This window comes from Neovison vison, chromosome 11 (assembly GCF_020171115.1).
Source record: "Neovison vison isolate M4711 chromosome 11, ASM_NN_V1, whole genome shotgun sequence".
NCBI lineage: Eukaryota > Metazoa > Chordata > Mammalia > Carnivora > Mustelidae > Neogale > Neogale vison.
This window is the reverse complement of record NC_058101.1, coordinates 70,434,743-70,453,099: the sequence shown is the minus strand read 5'-3', so window position 1 is coordinate 70,453,099 and position 18,357 is coordinate 70,434,743. Positions and strand designations below refer to the sequence as shown.

At 37.7% G+C, this 18,357-nt stretch overlaps 1 protein-coding gene across 3 annotated transcripts in view; it reads left to right on the top strand.

Annotated features, from left to right (window-relative positions):
- Positions 1 to 18,357, top strand: part of IL15 (interleukin 15) — an 82,945-nt gene that overhangs the window by 22,880 nt on the left and 41,708 nt on the right. Inside the window, exon 1 of one of the 3 annotated variants that reach the window (XM_044268020.1) lies at positions 6,059 to 6,375. The exons of 1 other annotated variant lie outside the window; for it this stretch is intronic. The gene's annotated coding sequence lies outside the window, so the exon portion shown is untranslated. Of the gene's footprint in view, positions 1 to 6,058; positions 6,376 to 15,781; positions 15,858 to 18,357 lie in introns of those variants that run through there. One more of the 3 variants, XM_044268019.1, reaches the window with a different exon arrangement.

The following is an 18,357-nucleotide window of genomic DNA, read 5'->3' as shown; positions in this document are numbered from 1 at the left end:
TCCCCTTTGGTCAAGTAGGTTTGACATCAAAGCCCTGTTTTGAGGTGATATGATGTCTACCCAGGAGATGAGAGGTTAGTCTGAACTGCTCAGGCTAGCTACCATAACAAAATATCAGACCTGAACTTCTGGAGGCTGGAAAGTCTGAGATCAAGGTGGCTGCTATTCGCTTCTCTGTTGAGGACTCTTCTTGGGTTGCAAGTGGCTGCCTTCTCACTGTGTCCCTACGTGGTGGAGAGAGAGGAAATAATGTCCATGGTGTCTCTTCTTATAGGGATACTAATCCCATCATGGGGATCCCACCTTAATGACCACATTCAACCTTAATCACATCTCCAGACACCATCACGGTGGGAGTAGGGCTGTGACATAAGAATTTTTGGGAAAACAATTCAGTCTGTAGCACAGTCTCTTTTATGTATACCCCATAGCATTTCTCATCATTCCCTTGGCTTGTGATTCTAATCATTGCCTTTCTCTTCCTTCCTGGTATTTTAGTATTTTGTGTATGGATGTGGGAAGGGTTCTTGGGGTGAAGTTGGTGGTCTAGAGGAAGTAAAAGTAGTAAGGGCTTGCCTGAGTTAGCTCTGGACTGGGTGTCTGGACCTAGCTGTAAAACTCTCTTTAGAATGTGGGGCAACTTAATGCTTCTTCATCCCCAGCATTTGGTTCTATTCGTCAGTTCCAGGGCAAGAGTAAAGCCACATTCAAGATCCTCTTAAACTATCATCCTTACCCACCTTCTCGAATTCTCAGCTCTGTGGGCAATGTCAATTTGCTGGAGTGACACTACTAATTTATTTTTATTTTATTTTATTTTTTTTTAAGATTTTATTTATTTATTTGACAAATAGAGGTCACAAGTAGGCAGAGAGGCAGGTGGGGGGAGGGGGGAAGCACGCTCCCCACTGAGCAGGGAGCCTGATGTGAGGCTCGATCCCAGGACCCTGGGATCATGACCTGAGCCAAAGGCAGAGGCTTTAACCTACTGAGCACCCAGGTGCCCCACTAATTTTATTTTTAAGTAGCATATCATTTTTTATTCTTTTACTTTCAATCTATCTCTTTGTGTATTTTTTATTAACATGTATTATTTGTTTCCAGGGTACAAGTCTCATTCTGAAAGGCCAGCTCAAATGTCACCTTCTCACTGAAGTCTTTCCCAATCCCTTATCTTCCTCTCTTTAGAATTAATTGCTTCACCCTGTGTTTTTTTTTTTTAAATTTATTTTTTATTTATTTTCAGCATAACAGTATTCATTGTTTTTGCATGGAGTACCCAGTGCTCCATGCAATCTGTGTCCTCTATAATACCCACCACCTGGTACCCCGACCTCCCACACCCCCCGCCCCTTCAAACCCCTCAGTTTTTCAGAGTCCATAGTCTCTCATGGTTCACCTCCCCTTCCAATTTACCCCAACTCCCTTCTTCTCTCTAACACCCCTTGTCCTCCATGCAATTACTTATGCTCCACAAATAAGTGAAACCATATGATAATTGACTCTCTCTGCTTGACTTATTTCACTCAGCATAATCTCTTCCAGTCCCGTCCATGTTGCTACAAAAGTTGGGTATTCATCCTTTCTGATGGAAGCATAATACTCCATAGTGTATATGGACCACATCTTCCTTATCCATTCATCCGTTGAAGGGCATCTGGGTTCTTTCCACAGTTTGGCGACAGTGGCCATTGCTGCTATAAACATTGGGTACAGATGGCCCTTCTTTTCACTACATCTGTATCTTTGGGGTTAACATGGGCCTTTCTTTGTTTTTCTATTCAAACACTAAGTGCATTCGTTAGTTATTTGCAATTTTACCCCCAGGTTGACAAGTTCCTTAAGGATTAAAACCAGTTACTAGGTTCTTGTACACATTGAGTTTTGAATAAATATTTTAAATAATTCAAAAAGTTCCAGCATACAACCATGTATATTGAATGGCTACACTTTTGGACTTAGAATTATATGAAGCTTTTATTAAATCAGTAAGAGTCAGAAATAAGATTATATAGATAATTTTATTATTATTAATATTAACATAAATATCCTGTATGTATGGGCCACACTGAATTTTGGATAAGATGTTTCTTATTTTATACTCCTTAACTTTTAAAAATGGCATAAGTATGACTACCTTTTTTTAAAATGTTAATATCCTACTTTAGGGTTTTCTAATGGTGTAATTTGTTGGCATATTCAAACCCCTTCAAAATTATATATCCCTTGAAAATATGATGGTATAATGTTGTGTTTTACTACTGAGTGTCTGAGTGGAGACTTTGCTACTCCACTCTTAGAATAGATATTTGTAACTTATTTTCAGCATCTTGCCTGGAGTTGGTCAAAACTCAAACATTGGTATCAAAAACTCGACCATTCTCTTACACCATACACAAAGATAAACTCGAAAAGGATAAAAGACCTCAAGGTGAGGCAAGAATCTATCAAAATCCTAGAGCAGAACATAGGCAGTAACCTCTTCAACATCAGCCACAGCAACTTCCTTCAAGATACGTCTCCAAAGACAAAGGAAACAAAAGTGAAAATGAACTTTTGGGACTTCATCAAGATCAAAAGCTTCTGCACAACAAAGGAAACAGTCAACAAAACAAAGGGGCAACCCACGGAATAGGAGAAGATATTTGCAAATGACACTACAGACCAAGGGCTGATATCCAAGATCTATAAAGAATTCCTCAAACTCAACACACACAAACCAGATAATCATGTCAAAAAAAAAAAAAAAATGGCCAGAAGCCATGAACAGACACTTCTCCAAAGAAGACATACAAATGGCTAACAGACACATGAAAAAATGTTCATCATCACTAGCCACCAGGGAGATTCAAATCAAAACCACATTGAGATACCACCTTACACCAATTAGAATGGCCAAAATTAACAAGACAGGAAAAACATGTGTTGGAGAGGATGTGGAGAAAGGGGAACCCTCTTACACTGTTGGTGGGAATGCAAATTGGTGCAGCCACTTTGGAAAACAGTGTGGAGATTCCTTAAGAAATTAAAAATAGAACTTCCCTATGACCCTGCAATTGCACTACTGGGTATTTACCCCAAAGATACAGATGTAGTGAAAAGAAGGGCCGTCTGTACCCCAATGTTCATAGCAGCAGTGGCCACAGTCACCAAGCTGGAAAGAACCAAGATGTCCTTCAACGGACAAATGGATAAGGAAGATGTGGTCCATATACACTATGGAGTATTATGCCTCCATCAGAAAGGATGAATACCCAACTTTTGTAGCAACATGGACAGGACTGGAAGAGATTATGCTGAGTGAAATAAGTCAAGCAGAGACAGTCAATTATCTTACGGTTTTACTTACTTGTGGAGCGTAAGAAATAACATGGAGGACACTGGGAGATGGAAAGGAGAATTGAGTTGAGGGAAATCAGAGGGGGAGACAAACTGGGGGTTTTGGAGGGGAGAGAATTGAGCAGGTTGGGTGAGTCTGGTGGTGGGTATTATGGAGGGCACGTGTTGTATGGAGCACTGGGTGTGGTGCATAAACAATGAATTTTGGAACACTGGAAAAATATAAAATTTTAAAAAGTGTCAGAAGGTCCTTGAAATTAAATATCATAACATTTGTGCATTCTTTGAATATACTAGTGAATTTAAGATTGCTAAATTAAAAAAGAAAGTAAATCTTTTAGCTTTTATAAGCCGAATGATCTACCGAATTAGTCCACTCTGCCTTTATTCCTGCCATAGACGTCAATGGGTGTGACCCTGTCCCAATAAAACTTTATGTACAAAACAGGTGGTGGGTGAGGTTTGGGCTGTGGGTTATGGTTTGCCTACTCTGCATATATAAGATGAAGAAATTCTATTTCTCACTTGATCCTATATTATTATTTTAAAGGAACTGAGATGCTTAAAACCAACCAAATATGTAATCCAACCATCCAGTTTCTGAATGATTTCACCAGGATAAGGAAATTAGAGATTAAAGTAGATCAGATTTTTCTGAATGACTCATTCAAACTTTTGAAAAATATTGAGAACAATGTGAAGTCAAGTTCAGTCTCAAGAATGAAACAAAATAAAGTCATAGAAATGGAAATTCAAGGGAAGTGACTTCTTTTTGATAAAGTGAAAATACACATTTTGTTTTTACTTTCAGTTTACATTTATCCCTTCAGGAAAAAGTTCTGAAACGTGTGTATAGATCAGGATAAACAAAGGAGTAAGTAGAAGTGTTTATGAAAATTGAAACAATACAAATCCTCGTAGGAAAAAGGTAACTCCTCTCTTGTGCAGTAATTTCCGGCATCAGGAAATAATAAAGTAAATATAAATTGAAAGAAAAAGTATGATGAGCTCGCTTCATATGATTCCTTGAAACTGCTCTGTTTCTTAGAATTTTTATTAGGAATTCCCCAAATTTAAGAAACAACTTAATGACAGTTTCATCGTAGACACGTGTTAGGAGTTGCTGCTGCTGAGAGCTCAGGGAAGAATCGGGATGGGATTTTGGATATTGAGGGATAGAATATCATTCTTAGAATAGCAGCGTAGCTCTGAATCGTCTTGTCACTACGAGAGATTTTTGAAAATAAATAGACACATTATTTTAAGAAAACCCATTATGATCTATTCTGGGGCAGGAAATAGAGGAATTTTCTTTAAATGAAATCATACTTGCAATATGCAAAAAATTTAATAGGAACCTCCCCTCAGTTGTTTTGAGGTCGTAAGCAAAGCCATATACTTTCTGTGTTTCTAATTCTCCTTGATTCCTAGACTTTTAGTTATGGCTTCCTTTGGGATACTGCATAAGAGAAACATTTTGATGTGGTTATTTTGTGTAGGCCTGTGATAGTTTTTCTTGTCTGATGTGAGGGAGGATTGAGAAGAATATAGGCTAAGTAGAATTAAAGATGCATTCTTACAATTTGCATAGTCAAAATAGGCCATCAACTGTAAGATGTTTCTTATTGAGCACTGGGGTTGCAGTAACAAGGATTCAGAGAGGTGTTATTTCTGTAGGCTGTTCCTTTGAAGGTAGCTTTTATTTTGGGGAATCCGTTGGGAAGCATACTAGGCTCTATGCTCAAGAAATTTTGGCCACATTGATGTTTGTGCTAACTAAATATCCCATGAAGTACTTATCATTATCTTTGTTTTCTTTTTTTAGATTCTGAAATAAATGCATTTAGAAAGCTGAATTTGAGCATAGACTAGATTATATAGAATCTCTTTTCTACACGCTTTCCTTTTTTTATTTTGGCCAGGACTGCAACTTACAGGCATGGGTGGTCTTGAGTCATCATCTTTAATTCAATTTATATCAAGCTTTTAATTTTTTTTCCTTACTGTTTTTCTGATTATCAAATTAATATGTGCTCATTATGGTAAGAGTGAAACTATAGGAAACCGTAAAGTGGGGAAAATATCAGATCCAGCAATGCAATTACTAAGAGACAACTTGTTGCATCATTATTTTTTCTACATAGTGGATACAAAAAAGTTGGAACATTTTGCCTCGTAGTTTTTCTTAACAGCAGACGGTGACATTTCCCTGTGACATTACGTAAGTAAAGTAAATATTGTTCTTAATGTGCATATAATACTCTGATTTAAAATGTATCACAATCTATTGTGATTGCATTCATTTGTGGTTATTAAAAATAATACTTAATGTGAATATATCTTTGAATAAATCTCCATCTAGATTTCTGACAATTTTGTTAAGGAAAATTTCCAAAGAGAAGAATTAAGATGTCTGACATTTTAAATATTTAAATGGTGCTCAGCACATAGTCCAGAAAATATGTATAAATTTATACCTTTGGCCCCATTCTGTGAGCCTTGGTGACACGGTATCCTCACGAGTGTTGACATTTTAGAGTTTTAAAACAATCCTTCCTGGTGCCGTGACGAATAGCGCAGTAGCTTGGGACCAGTGTAATTTCCCACCAGGAACTCATATGGCATGGGACTGCAGGGTGACTCACAAACCATCCGTAACAAATGACAGAGTCAAAGAAAAGTCATAAAATCCAGCCTTGTGTCAGTGTAGGCAAAAGCAGCGGAGGCCAAGCAGAATTTGTCCCGGAAGCCCTACTGAATGGCACAGAGGAATGGCAAGACAGGAGGGCCCCGTGACAGCAGAGGTCCACAGTCACCAGCAGATCGGCAGTCCAAGAAGGAAAGAACCCTGTTCTGAGTTGGAACAAAGCTCCAACAGGAAGTCACTGCTGTAAGAAATGGAGAAAGATTCTCTGTTCCCGTTGCTGGCAGATCTCAGAGGGCACGATCCAGAAGGAGGGGAATGCATCGGAAGGAAGGGACTGTGTTCCTCAGTGGCAGCTTCCAGGGATGAAGCTAGACTGGCTCAGAACAGAGGTATATGCCGCGTCTTAGAAACTCCGAGGGACTTCACACGGGCTTCTTGCCTGGGCTTTCCTCCTGACATGGAGATGGGAATGAACAAACAGGCTCTGTGGCTTATCTTTAACCCGGATGATGATGGAGTTAGTAACACATTCTTGACCTTCTCTCTGCCTGAGAATGACCACTTAAGGTGCAGTCTGTGTGCTGTGTGCCCTTAGAAATGCCTAGCTCCACAGTCCTCCCTTCTGTGGGCTCTCTTCCCTCTCCTACTTCTCGCCCATTTTCACTTCCGCCTGCTTGCCTGGAATCGCACTCCTTAAAGGAATACTTTTTCTGTGTTTAATCATGATGTCGTATCTATTGTTTGTCTGGTTTCCCTTGGGATTTCTCCTCTGATTCATTTGTTATTTAAAAACGTATTGCTTGATTTTCAAGCATTTAAGAATTCCCTAGGTATTTTCCTGTTACTGATTTCACAGCCAGAATTGTCAGAGAATAAGCATTGAATAATTTCAGTCCTTTTAATTTTGTAATGACTTGCTTAATGACCCAACATATGGTCAACTTTGGCAAATGTTCCAATAGAACTTGAAAAAAGTGTGAATTTTGACATTGTTTGTATAATGCAGCGTACAAGTCATGTAGATCAAGAGTATTTTTTTTCAGACCTATCCTATCCTTCGTGAATTTACATTTTATTATTATTCTATGAACTTGTGAGAGGGATATTTTTAAATCATCACACAATAAGGGTGAATTTGCCTATTTTTCCTTTGCTTTTATTCATTTTCTTGATAAAATTTAAAGCTATGGTTTTAGGAGGTTTTCTCTTGGAATGTCCCCGATGGATGGACATTTTTATGGGTATGAAGTGCCCTCCTGTCTTGTTATTTGGCTTACGGTCTGCTTTTGCCAATATTATACAGTTATCCCAGATTATTTCATTTAATGTTCGCATGATATATAGTTTCCCTTCCATTTACCTTCGGCCTGTCTTTGCCGGTATGGTACAGGCATGTCTCTTGGCTCCGTTTTACATTTTTGTTTTTAATTCCACCTGACAATCTTAGTCCATTTTCATTTAATATAAGTACTGATATAATTGTGTTTATATCTCCCATCCATCTCTTTATGCAGCTTTTTCTTCCTTTCTTGCTTTTGTGTAGGTTAATCAACTTTTTACTATTCCCTTTTCCTCTACTAATTTGTTAGTTAATATTTTACTCTTCTGCGTTACCTTAAATATTAAAACATGCGTCTTTTTAAAGTAGATACTCTGGATATTCGTTGTTATCTACATCATTTGTGTATTACATTCTATCTGGTGATTTTTTTTTAAAGATTTTTTTTTATTTGACACAGAGAGAGAGGGGGAACACAAGCAGGGAGAGTGGGAGAGGGAGAAGCAGGCTTCCTGCTGAGCTGGGAGTCTGTTGGGGGATTCAGTCCCCGGACCCTGGGATCATGACCGGAGAGAATGGCAGTCACAACGACTGAGCCACCCAGGCGCCCCTTATCTGGTGATTTTTTTTAAGAAGAGATCGTTTCAGTGTGCTTTAACCTCTTTTAGAGTAATACAAACTTTAAATTATTTTCATGAGGTCATAATATCGTTGACCACCTAAGCTTGGTCAAAATTTCACAAGAAGAAAACTACCCATGATTTCATTTATAAACATCAGTGCAAAACTCAGAAAATTATCAGGAGAAAGAATCCAGTAACTCATTCAAGATATCATGATAAAGTAGAGTTCATTCCAGGAATGAAAAATTATGAACTCTACTAAAAAGAATTCATCATAATAATTGATGTAAGGGGAAAATTATGTTAATTTCTATAGATGCTGAGTGTTCATCTGACAAAATTCAACAGCCATTCTAGATATTTTTTTTTTAAAGAGACAACTCAGTAAAGTAAGAGTTAAACATTTTGTAACCCTAACAATTTATGCAATCACACATACATACACACGCCAAAAACAGTATAATAATTAATGGCAAAATGCTAGAGGCGCTTCTATCTCTGCCAAGAGACAAACCAGATAAGGGGACACAGCTCTCATGCCTACTGCGGATGCTTTACCAGAGCTGTTAGTCAACAGCACCAGACAAGGGAAACTGTTGCTGTAGAGGACTTTAATACTTAGAAAACCCCAAAGAATGTAACTGAGAAGATTTCTAACTATGATTCCATTCTAACATCTAAAAGAGAGCATGGGGAAAAAAAAAAGACAAATCTGACTCATTAAATCCTTTGGTTTGGCAACAAAACAAAAAAGCAGCTACTCTAGAGAAATCCTGAAGACGAATGGTAAACTTGGCAAAAGTATTTACCTCTGAAATCACCAAGCTTTCTTTTTCTTTTTTTTTAAGATTTTATTTATTCATTTGAGAGAGAGAGCACGAGAGAGCCCAAGCGGCAGGAATGGCGCAGGGAGAAGCAGACGCCCAGCTGAGCTGGGACTTAGGGCTCTGGGATCATGACCTGAGCCGAAGGCAAACTCTTAGCCATCTCAGCCACCCAGGCACCCCGCCAAGAGTTTTCCAATGTATTTTAGAAATCGTGGGTTTGGGGAGAAATAAAAAGCAGTAGAAGAACCGGCAAAGATCATCAATAGGCAGTTTGCGTAACAAGAAATGCAGTCTTTGAATTCATAAAAATTCAACCTCATGCAAAAGGGTAGTCTTTTTTTGATTTATGGAATGTGGGAATATAAATATATATTTCTCAGTTTGCTTGCATTTCATCAGGAAACTGTCAAGGATTCACAGGAGCTAATAAAAATGGTGGTTTAATTAAAGAGAAGAGGATGGAAAGAATACGGGGTGGAAAGGGAAGAGAATGAGGGCGTGATTTCTAAATGAATTATCTTTCCATATTGTTTTGTTTCTCAACATTGTGACTATATTACCTTTAGAGAAAAAATACAATAAAATGTAATTTTTTGTGAATTTGTTAAGTGAGAAATTTTATTTCATTCTATCTTGCATTCTTGGTAACTGTGGACACTGAATTCCTTAAAACTGTCTGCATTTTTACTCTTTGTACCTATCTGTTCAAGTTTCTCATATTTGGAGATATTTTTTCTTACCAAATTTTATAATCCTTTAATATGTAAGTCACCAGTACATTTAAAATTTTTATTTAGACATTTTAGTCTGTTTAACCCATTATTTTATTCATTATTCATTAACATATTGAACTTAATCATTTTTATTTTGTCAAATCTATCAATCTTATTTTGTTGAATTTTTTTTAATTGCCTTAAGCCTATCCAGAAATCAGGTGCTTACTTAATGTATTTTTTCTAGCTGTCTTTTTTTTTAAAGCTGGAATTTGTCATATGAAGTGAGAGGAGAATATGGAGAATATAATTTTTCTCAACACCTAGCCAGTAACTTCATAGAATCTTTGTTAAGTAGTAACCATTTTTCTTACCTGCTGTTCCAAGATTCTTTCATAGAGATATCTGTCAGTACAGCGGTCACTTATTTTCATTTTGTGGTAAATTTTGAAATCTACTAGGACTAGTTGTTTTTTTTTAATTGCCTTTTAATTTCAAAATTATTTTCCCCAGTGGACTCTTCCACATGAACTTAAAAATCATAGAGTCAATCTCACTTCCTGTTTCAATTTTTATGTCAATTTCACTTCCAATTTCATTTCTTATGAAATAACTTGGAAAGAAAATTATACCTCTGTAATATACAGTTTTACCATTCAGGAATTAAATATGCTTCTCAAAGTATTTGATTGTCTTTTTTGCTTTTCAGTCTAGTTTTACTGATTTTTTTATATTGTTCTAATATATTTCCTAATCATGTTCATTCCGAAGTATTGTATAATTTTGTCAGTAACGTGAATTAGGTAATTTTCTCTATATATTACTAAGATACAGATGATGAACATGGAAATAAGTGGTTATTTAATTTTTATTTTTCATTCATTTTGTTACAAACTTTCTCATAGAACTTGCTATTTTAGTTCATATGATATCTCAGGTAATTTGCTTACTTTGTTAGTTAAATAATTGTAGAATCAAAATAAATAATTGTAATAGCTACAAGTAATGGTTTTATGTTTTTGAATAGCTATAATTGTATATTTTTACATATTGTTTTTATTAATCAAATTTCAGGGGCACCTGGGTGGCTCAGTTGGTTAAACATCTGCCTTTGGATCAGGTTATGATCTCAGGGTCCTGGGATCGAGTCCTGCCCATATCAGTCTCCTTGCTCAGTAGAGGAGTCTGCTTCTCTCTGCCTCTGTGCTCTCTCTCTCTTTCTCTCTCAAATTACTAATAAAAACCCAAAAAAGATAAAAAAAGAAAAGAAATTCTGGGAATTTCTTCCAGATACCAAAGAATAACCGCGAGAGCATCCATTCTTTTTTTTTTTTTTTTTTTTTTTTTTCCTCCGAATTTATTTATTTTCAGAAAAACAGTATTCATTATTTTTTCACCACACCCAGTGCTCCATGCAAGCTGTGCCCTCTATACTACCCACCACCTGGTACCCCAACCTCCCACCCCCCCCCGCCACATCAAACCCCTCAGACTGTTTTTCAGAGTCCAGAGTCTCTCATGGTTCACCTCCCCTTCCAATTTACCCAAATTCCCTACTACTCTCTAACGCCCCTTGTCCTCCATGCTATTGGTTATGCTCCACAAATGAGTGAAACCATATGATAATTGACTCTCTCTGCTTGACTGATTTCACTCAACATAATCTCTTCCAGTCCCGTCCATGTTGCTACAAAAGTTGGATATTCGTCCTTTCTGATGGAGGCATAATACTCCATAGTGTATATGGACCACATCTTCCTTATCCATTCATCCGTTGAAGGGCATCTTGGTTCTTTCCATAGTTTGGCGACTGTGGCCATTGCTGCTATAAACATTGGGGTACAGATGGCCCTTCTTTTCACGACATCTGTATCTTTGGGGTAAATACCCAGGAGTGCAATTGCAGGGTCGTAGGGAAGCTCTATTTTTAATTTCTTGAGGAATCTCCACACTGTTCTCCAAAGAGGCTGCACCAACTTGCATTCCCACCAACAATGTAAGAGGGTTCCCCTTTCTCCACATCCTCTCCAACACATGTTGTTTCCTGTTTTGTTAATTTTGGCCATTCTAACTGGTGTAAGGTGATATCTCAATGTGGTTTTAATTTGAATCTCCCTGAGGGATAATGATGATGAGCATTTTTTCATGTGTCTGATAGCCATTTGTATTTCTTGATTGGAGAAGTGTCTGTTCATATCTTCTGCCCATTTTTTGATGTGTTTGTCTGTTTCGTGTGGGTTGAGTTTGAGGAGTTCATTATAGATCCTGGATATCAACCCTTTGTCTGTACTGTCATTTGCAAATATCTTCTCCCATTCCGTGGGTTGCCTCTTTGTTTTTTTTACTGTTTCCTTTGCTGTGCAGAAGCTTTTGATTTTGATGAAGTCCCAGAAGTTTATTTTCGCTTTTGTTTCCTTTGCCTTTGGAGACGTATCTTGAAAGAAGTTGCTGTGGCTGATATCGAAGAGATTACTGCCTATGTTCTCCTCTAAGATTCTGATAGATTCCTGTCTCACGTTGAGGTCTTTTATCCATTTTGAGTTGATCTTTGTGTACGGTGTAAGAGAATGGTCGAGTTTCATTCTTCTACATATAGCTGTCCAGTTTTCCCAGCAAAATTTATTGAAGAGACTCTCTTTTTTCCACTGTATATTTTTTCCTGTTTTGTCGAAGATTAATTGACCATAGAGTTGAGGGTCCATATCTGGGCTCTCTACTCTGTTCCACTGGTCTATGTGTCTGTTTTTATGCCAGTACCATGCTGTCTTGGTGATCACAGCTTTATAATAAAGCTTGAAATCAGGTAAGGTGATGCCGCCAGCTTTATTTTTGTTTTTCAACATTTCCTTAGCGATTCGGGGTCTCTTCTGATTCCATACAAATTTTAGGATTATTTGCTCCAGCTCTTTGAAGAATGCCGGTGGAATTTTGATCGGAATGGCATTAAAAGTATAGATTGCTCTAGGCAGTATAGACATTTTAACAATGTTTATTCTTCCGATCCAAGAGCATGGAATGGTCTTCCATCTTTTTGTGTCTTCTTCAATTTCTTTCATGAGTGTTCTATAGTTCCTCAAGTATAGATCCTTTACCTCTTTAGTTAGGTTTATTCCCAGGTATCTTATGGTTCTTGGTGCTATAGTAAATGGAATCGATTCTCTAATTTCCCTTTCTGCATTTTCATTGTTAGTGTATAAGAAAGCCACTGATTTCTGCACATTGACTTTGTATCCTGCCACGCTGCTGAATTGCTGTATGAGTTCTAGTAGTTTGGGGGTGGAGTCTTTTGGGTTTTCCATATAAAGAATCATGTCATCTGCGAAGAGAGAGAGTTTGACTTCTTCATTACCAATTTGGATACCTTTTATTTCTCTCTGTTGTCTGATTGCTGTTGCTAGGACTTCTAATACTATGTTGAATAAGAGTGGTGAAAGTGGGCATCCTTGTCTTGTTCCTGATCTCAACGGGAAGGCTGCAAGCTTTTTCCCATTGAGGATGATATTTGCTGTGGGTCTTTCATAGATAGATTTGATGAGGTTCAGGAATGTTCCCTCTATCCCTATACTTTGAAGCGTTTTAATCAGGAACGGATGTTGGATTTTGTCAAATGCTTTTTCTGCATCAATTGAGAGGACCATGTGGTTCTTCTCTCTTCTCATATTAATTTGTTGTATCACATTGATTGATTTACGAATGTTGAACCATCCTTGTAGCCCAGGGATGAATCCCACCTGATCATGGTGGATAATCTTTTTAATGTGTTGTTGGATCCTGTTGGCTAGGATCTTGTTGAGAATCTTAGCATCCATATTCATCAGTGATATTGGTCTGAAATTCTCCTTTTTCGTATGGTCCTGAGAGCATCCATTCTTATTCTTCAATACGATGGGGATACTTGGAGTGATTTGCTAGTAGGTTTGAAGCTGGAATTAGTTTCAGGAAGATTTGCTTGTAATAGGAAATTACTATTATATTCCTGTTATTAAGAATTTATTATTCTAAGAAAATGTGTAGTGAATTTTGCCAGAGGTATTTTTAGCTCAGGACTGGTGCGGTGTTTAAGAGATTGGGCTGACTAGAATTTGAAACACGGCTCTACAACTTGGCCGCATTGCATCACAGCCTCTGGGTGGCTGCTTAGGCTCTGCTCTCAGTTTCCTCATTTATATAAGTGCAGATAGCAATCATACCTACCTCATAGGCATTCTATAAATGGCACATGAGCTAAAGCCTGTGATGTGTTTGGCATTGCCCTTGGAATAGAGCTGGCATTCAGTAAGCGATGACTATTATTGCCATCTGTTGAGATGATGGTATGATTTTTCTATGGGATAACTTAAGATGAAAGAATTTGAGCAAAGCAAGTCTGACTGGAATCTTCGATTGCATGGCCCACCTTAGTGAGAGCTCACATCTGCCCACCCCATGTTTGAGCATCTGTGGTATAATTCTTACCTTTTTTTCCCACTCTCAGTATGCCATTCACCTTAACAAAAATGTGTACTTGCTTTGTCCAGTCAGCAGGATTAAGAAACAAGTTCGTCTTCTACTTTTCAGGGCTCTGTTTATTCAGTTATCAGGAGGAAAGGTGGAGTTGAATCAAATACTAATTTTTCAGTGTTTTTTCCTTCTAGTTCTCTTATAGTGGGTGATATTGGGAAAGGTGCTTATTTTTGTCTGGGTATTGTAATGCACATAATATTCAGAAGGTTGTCAAAGCCCTCTGAGGGTTAGCCATACACACATATATATACCGAGGATTAGTCATGTATGTGCATAAGCATGGGCCTCACTTTCATCATCTGCCTATGTAAGCTTACTTAATTCTCTATCTAAATTTTAATTTTCTGAGGTAATCAGTTATTTAAATATTTGAAGGAAAAAGCTAACCCGAGGTTAACACTTCTTTTTTTTTTTAAGATTTTATTTATTTATTTGACAGAGATCACAAGTAGGCAGAGAGGCAGGCAGAGAGAGAAAGGAGGAGGAAGCAGGCTCTCTGCTTGGCAGGGACTCGATCCCAGGACACTAAGATCATGACCTGAGCTGAAGGCAGAGGCTTAACCCACTGAGCCACCCAGGCACCTGAGGTTAACATTTCTTTATGGGACATTAGGCTTTGTCTACCATCACTGTTATTAGTAAAGCTCACGTTGTAGAGATGGATTTGTGCATTACAAAAGTATCCATGATCTGTGATTATTTTTTCTCGATATGTACTTTATAATTGTGGTTAAACCACTTTGTAATTTTTTAAAAATCTGTTGTATGATTACTTTCATGATAGAGATAATACTCTCGGCAAGCATATGTGCATATGTCTGCTGAGAGAGATTTTCTTTGAAATGGAAGTCCTTTGGAATGATAGAGGCTGCAGATGCTCTGAGCCTCAGTCTACCTTACTGGGTCATGCTTTTAAAGCCATCTCTGTTCTACTGGGGTCAGCTTGCTTTATGCCATCTCCCCACTGCCTCTCCTGTGCACGCTGCTGGCTCCTTCTCAGTCACCTTCTATGTTCTTTTGTGGGTTTAGGTAGAAACTTCTGACTTGCTTCCAGAGAGGAGGCTTGGTTGTGTTCTCAGTCTTTTTCTCTGCCTAGCTGATCCTTGTCTTGGTTCTTCTATCACATTTTACTGCCTCTAGAATGGGGCTACCCAACACGTTGGTATCCATTAGGGATTTCAAAGCTGAGAGGCAGGACCAAGCCTTCTCCTAAGTGTACTCTCCACTCCCTTTCCCAAATATACCAACCCCCAAAGAGGGAATTTACTGTACACATGTCTTCTTCAACCTCTGTTTCTCTTAGGCTTCTTACGTCCTCATTGAGACATCGACTTGCATCCCATCCTTTTGATCCTGGCGGTAACCTGTTGTCTGGTGTTTATATATAGATTGTGTCTTTACTCTGTACTGTGAAGAAGCTCTCTCTAGACCAAGTCACATTTTCAAGGTAGGAGCCTCTGGTAAAGCCAGATGGTAGGGATCTTCCAAACAGGAATGAACATTGCTTTAGTTGAGAAGAGCATAGTATAGTGGTAAAAATATGGATGCAAGCCAGGCTGCCTGGTTTCCTGCTCTGATGCTGCCACCTGCTTTCACTGTGTAATTTTGGGCAAATTGTATAATTTCTCTGTTCCTCAGATTTCTCACCTTTGTGCTATGATAATATCATTATCTTCCTTATAAAGTTGCCGTAATAAAAAAGTTAGTTAAAAATATATGCATAGCTTAGAACAGTAACTGATAAGTAGTACTTGATTATTTGTTAGCAATTATTCTTTTGATATTATTAGTCATAGTAAAAAAATATCCTTCTTTTAGATATTTGAAGGCATGGAACATAAGTGGAATGTGGTAAATTGATCAACCTCACTGGAGGGAAATAAGAAACTTGCTATTGGCAACTAAATGGAAAATTTGGAAATAAAGGTACGTGAGTGAGTAGGACTTTGAAAGTGTCATAGGATGTATGTATGTATGTATTGAAAGTACTGTAGTATTTAGACATATAGTAGTAAGCAGTAGGAAGACTTAATAAAATTTGGGTGATGGTAATGTTGTTATGAATGAACCCATAAGGAATACAAAGAGTAGAGTCAAAAAGTGAGAGAAAAGATCGAAACTAAGACAGTTCAGCCTTAAGGAGACACAAGCCCAGATTAAGATGTCGCAAATAGCAGCAGGGATCCAGGAAGACATAGAGACGACTGGCTGGGGTTATGGAGGGACTCCAGCCAGTGTTGAGTAGGAGAGAAATGGAGAGTTGTCAGAAGAGAGTACTGTCTGTCTAGGGAGGATTTTTTTTGAAGGGTAGGGGGTGGTGTATGTTGGGAGGTACTTCTTTCTCTGCTGTAATCTATAAGAGTTTTTGTAGGCCTGGACAGAAAAATTTTGATTTAAGGTCAAGTTTGAGATAGCGATAGGCTATTCAGGTAGAAACATCTGTTGGTCAGGAATTGACAAATAGTTTGTGTTAAGGGCAAGATGATAAATATTTTAGTCTTTGTGCACCAAATATGGATTCTGTTTTCAGAATCTTCTTATTAAATGTTTTAAACTCTTCTTCTAATTTTTTTTTAAAAGGTAAAAAATGTAGAACAAAAACAAGCTGCAACCTGATTTATCATCTAAAGACCTAGCTTGCCAACCCCTGCTGTAATTTAGTGCAGAAGAACAGAACCTTGGCAGAGTTGTTGTGGGTTAGAGATCTAGAGTCAGATTTCTTTTTTTTTTTTTTTTAAGATTTTATTTATTTATTTGACATAGAAGGAGATCACAAACACGCAGAGAGGCAGGCGGGGGTGGGCGGAGCAGGCCCCTCGCTGAGTAGAGAGCCTGATGCAGGGCTTGAATCCCAGGACCCTGAGATCATGACCTGAGCCGAAGGCAGAGCTTAAAGCACTGAGCCACCCAGGTGCCCCTAGATTTAGATTTCTTCATCTTCAGCAACGATATATTTTGAGAAGTCATTAGTGAGCATGGATGCCTGTATTACAGTATTCTAACTAAAATTGAATAGTGTTGTGAAGATAAAATGATATAAATATTTAAAGCAAAAGAATTTTTGTCTAGAACTAGATTTTATAAAATTGTATTTTTCTTCTTGTGAGTCCTGTAAAGTTACTTTGTAAGAACTTCTCTTTCAATTAGATACCAAAGTAAGTTCAATAAAATTAATATAGATACTTTTCTAAAAAACTCATGAGAACGTAATATAGCCATTTCAGGGAATTCATGATTTCATAGTTCCACAGAAATTAACGCAAAATTATGTTTGACTTGCTGGGGGTCACGGGTGTCACAGAGACGAAAAGTGTTACTTTCGATCTATGATGCTGTAATCCTGATAAATGATAGAATGAAACCAGACATAAGAATTGTAGCTGATGTGGGAGAGAGAAGTTCTTGTCTCATGGGGTCTAGGAATGAATGTCTCAGACAAAGGAGAGTGAGTAAAGTAATAGAAGTTTATTAAGCAAGGATACAGGAGAAAATCTCTCCGGAGTGAGAGGGGCCCCTACAGGTTGCCGCTGAAGGCGTTTAGGGATCTCTTTTATAGAAAACTAACCAGGGATCTTAAATCTGTTTAACATGTCTATTGATTGCACCGTTGAGTAAGGAGTAGTGATAGCCCCTTCAGTGGCATCCTTTTCAGAGTCCAGTAATTCTTGGTTGGTCACAAGTAGCTGTTACATAAGACCCCACCTCTGACATCTAGGACTGGATGGTCTGGTTTGTTCCCTTATCTCGGGTTTTCTTTCATCTCCTACGTTTTGAATTTTGTGAGCCTGATCCTATGGCCCCATGCCTGTCTCTCCTTGCCTAGCCCTGCCTGTCCCTTAATCATAACCAGCTGCCCTTCACTTTAAAGCTTTGAGATTATTTGTATTTTAAATGTGGGGTTGGAGGGAGTTGTATTCTTTTAAGACTGACCAAAGTAAATGCGTATAGAAAGAATTAATAAAACAATTTGAGTTCTTTAATTCTATCCAAATTAACCAGAATCAATGGTACAATTTAAAGAAGGCTCTTAAGCTAGCCAAAATTAATGAGTCCATTTATTCCCTCAATTCAAGTAGATTACTAGAGAGTAAGTACATTTTCCTAGCTGACTTTTATTGATTGTAAATTTAGCCAAGGCATTTTGTATTTTACAACAAATTTCTAGAGAGATTGAATCTTTTTCGTTAAAACCTAGAAATTATGTTGTTTTAGTTAAGGTGATGCTTTATTTCTGATAAACTTTTGAAATCCACAGAGACTATTCCTTTCTTATGGATGCAGAGTTCAGATTACATAGAGTAGTTTTAGATGAACTCAGTATTATGTTCAGTTTCAAGTTCTCAGCTTTAAGAGAAGCATTGATAAGTAGAATTTGACTTAGGAGAAGACAGCCAAGAATATAAAATATCTAGGTACTAACTCAAGT